The sequence below is a fragment of the Hipposideros armiger genome, unplaced genomic scaffold, assembly GCF_001890085.2.
Source record: "Hipposideros armiger isolate ML-2016 unplaced genomic scaffold, ASM189008v1 scaffold_14, whole genome shotgun sequence".
NCBI classification, from domain to species: domain Eukaryota; kingdom Metazoa; phylum Chordata; class Mammalia; order Chiroptera; family Hipposideridae; genus Hipposideros; species Hipposideros armiger.
Genome location: NW_017731364.1, coordinates 901,117 through 904,184, shown reverse-complemented (window position 1 = coordinate 904,184; position 3,068 = coordinate 901,117).

Sequence of the window (3,068 nt, the reverse complement as noted above, 5' to 3'; positions counted from 1 at the left end):
TGAAGTTAGCTGAATTTTTAAAATGTATACCCAATACTGTCTGGCTTCACTTTTACTGGCCTTACAGGGTCAGCAAAACAGATGAGTTATGACCAGCTGAACTGCATGGCTGAGGCACCAGACCTGCATAGGATCATACTACGACGTGAGCAGGAGAGAACACCAGAGTTAAGGCTGCCCCAGATCCGGAGCACTGTGCTCTTTTCCTGTATCATGTCACCTTTGTATTTATGTCTCCATCACTTATTTGAGGGCTGAGTTGCAGCAGAACATTATATATTCACGTATCCGGTTCTATCAGGTGTTATCCACAGGGTATTACTCAGCACCTACTGTGAGGTAGGTACTGTCTCAGGCATGGAGGATTCTGAGATGATTAGGACAGAGTCCTGCCATCAGGCTTCTTATAATCTAGTAGAGGAAATGTATAAATAAATTACAAAATGGTGGCTAGTATGTACAATAGAATATTGAAACAGAGGTGGTATGGGAGAGAGACTAATGAACTTGGGCAGGGGTCTGGAGGGGTGAGGAAAAGCCTCTCATGAGGAAGCGATATGTGAATTTTATATGTGATGGGGTTGCCAAGCACACTTGATGGGTCTCATTCTCCCACATGGTGGCAATAAGGTGACCCGAGTGGCAGTAACTCTTCACTAAGTATATGAACCAGTGTTCACTGAGAAACCTTTACTTCAGATACTGTCAGGGTGCCATGTTTATGATCTCATGAAATCTACACAACGCTTTGAGGGTTAGTACTCTCCACTTTATAGATGCGGGCTATGAAGCTTAGAGAGTGACACTGGCCCAGGCGATACAGCTGCTGTGGGGCAGAAGCAGGATTCTAACTCAGGTGGGTCTGACTGGGACCCACGCTCTTGGCCAAGTAGCACACATAGTGAAGAGAGGCCTGGATTCTGTGCTTGGCACTTTAGACTTTTCATAGTGCTTTCTCCTATTTTGACTCATCTGGACCTTTAAGCACCCTAAGGATGACACTGGAAGGACATTATTATTTCATCGGAAGACAAGAAAAATGTCACGCAGTTAGTAAGAGGTAGAGCTGGGCCAGGACTCAAGCTGCTTGGCTTCTAGCTTAGTGCTCCGTTCACTACGGAATGAATGGCGTCTGTCACATGCATAGAAGCTGTTGTGATGTTTCCCATACACTGACCCTCACTTCCCCTGCCCCATCCTCCCACCACTAAGTTTCCTTACTTGATTTTAAAGTTTCTCTACACAGCTACTGGGTTGTCGGAAAACTCATGACATATTTTTTCTATGTTTTTCGTTGCAAAAATGTTTCATGACTTTTCCGACAACCCAGTAGGTTGGAATGGGGGAGGAGGAAGAATCTCTTCCTTCCTGTGCCTGGTAGGGATGGGAAGGACCTACCTTATATCCTTCCTCATTAATTACCCGAATGAAAGGAAGAATGTGAGCGATTATGTCATGAATCTAACATGACACTGGAGAAAGGTAGGTGGTGTTAAATTTCTATTTTAAAGGAGCAGTCAGAGGTGTGTCCCATGTCGGTGATCCATTATATTTACATATGTGTGAGAAGTGATAATAGTGTAAATATTACAGAATCCTAATAAACCACAGGTTATTATCAAATGACTTTGGATGGTCCATGGTCCAAGCATGTTCTGTAAGTTGCCTTACCATGTGGCTTGAAAGATTAGCAATACCCATTAGCTAACAAGTCAAGCTTTGGTCCTCCCTTCAGTGGCAGTGTCTTTAGGGTTTCACTGGGCAAAAAACTACCTTGTCTTTGTCAAGCTAGCCTCCTTCCAGGGTCCAACGTCTCTNGGTGTTGGGGAGTTGGGGAAGGGGAACAGCCAAGTTATTGTCCTTCAATCTTAGTTGTGGAGGGCGCAGCTAGCTCAGCTCCAAGTCCAGTCGCCATCCGGCTGCTCGTCGGCAGTTCGTGGGTGCTCAGCTCAAGGTGCTCTGTTCAATTTTAGTTGCAGGGGGCCCAGCCCACTACCATTCCATGCCGTTGTCGAACTGGCAACCTTGTTGTTAGGAGCATGTGCTCTCACCAGCTGAGCCATCCTGCCAACTGTTGGCAGGTCAGCAGCAGCTCAGCTTGGGTGCAGCTCACTGGCCCATGTGGGAATCAAACCAGTGACCCTGTTGCTCAGAGCTCCCGCTCTTAACCAACTGAGCCACTCTGCCGGCCCGTCCCTTTCTTCTTTATTAGAAACGCTAAATCCAGCATGGTAACATACTTGATAAAGATCCCCATTCAAACTTAGCACATTGGGGGATAATTTGGTTCCAAGTAGCAGACACACAACTTGAACTAACTTAGGCAAGAGGGGGATTATTTACTCTGTCACCAGACAATCAGCAGGAAAAGCTATTAGGGCTGTAGGCCTCAGAGATGCCAAGAAATGGACTCTCTGGGGATAGGACACTCTGTCTTCTCTGTTCCTTTCCCAGATCTTCAGCCTTATTTTCTCAAACTAACTTCTACTTGGTTTGAAACATGGCCTTCTCCTGCTCTCAGGCCCACATCTCTGGTCTTTACCACTACAGAGGGGTCAGGCCTCACTAAGCTCCAGCTAGAAACTGTGAGGGTTGAATTCAGATTGGCCTAAATGGGTCATGTTCCCATTCCCAAACCATAAGTTATAGAAGGCAGAAGAGGGTAAAGGGGGTCAAATATATGGTGATGGAGGGGGAACTGACTCTGGGTGGTGAACACATAATGTAATATATAGATGATGTATTATAGAATTGTACACTTGAAACCTATGTAGTTTTGTTGACCATTGTCACCCCAATAAATGTTAATAATAAAAAAAGAAGTTTGCCCCTCTTAATCCACTTCACCTTTTTTGTCCTTCACCCCACTCCTTCCCTTTTGGCAACCATCAGTTTGTTCTCTGTATCTTATGAGTCTGTTTCTGTTTTGTTTGTTTGTTTGTTTTATTTTTTAGATTCTACGTATTTAGATTCTACAATGAACATGCATTATTTTTATAATTAAAACAAGTGTTGTTAGAAATAAATGGGACTTTTACACTCAATCCAAAAGTTAGGTTCCTGTGCTT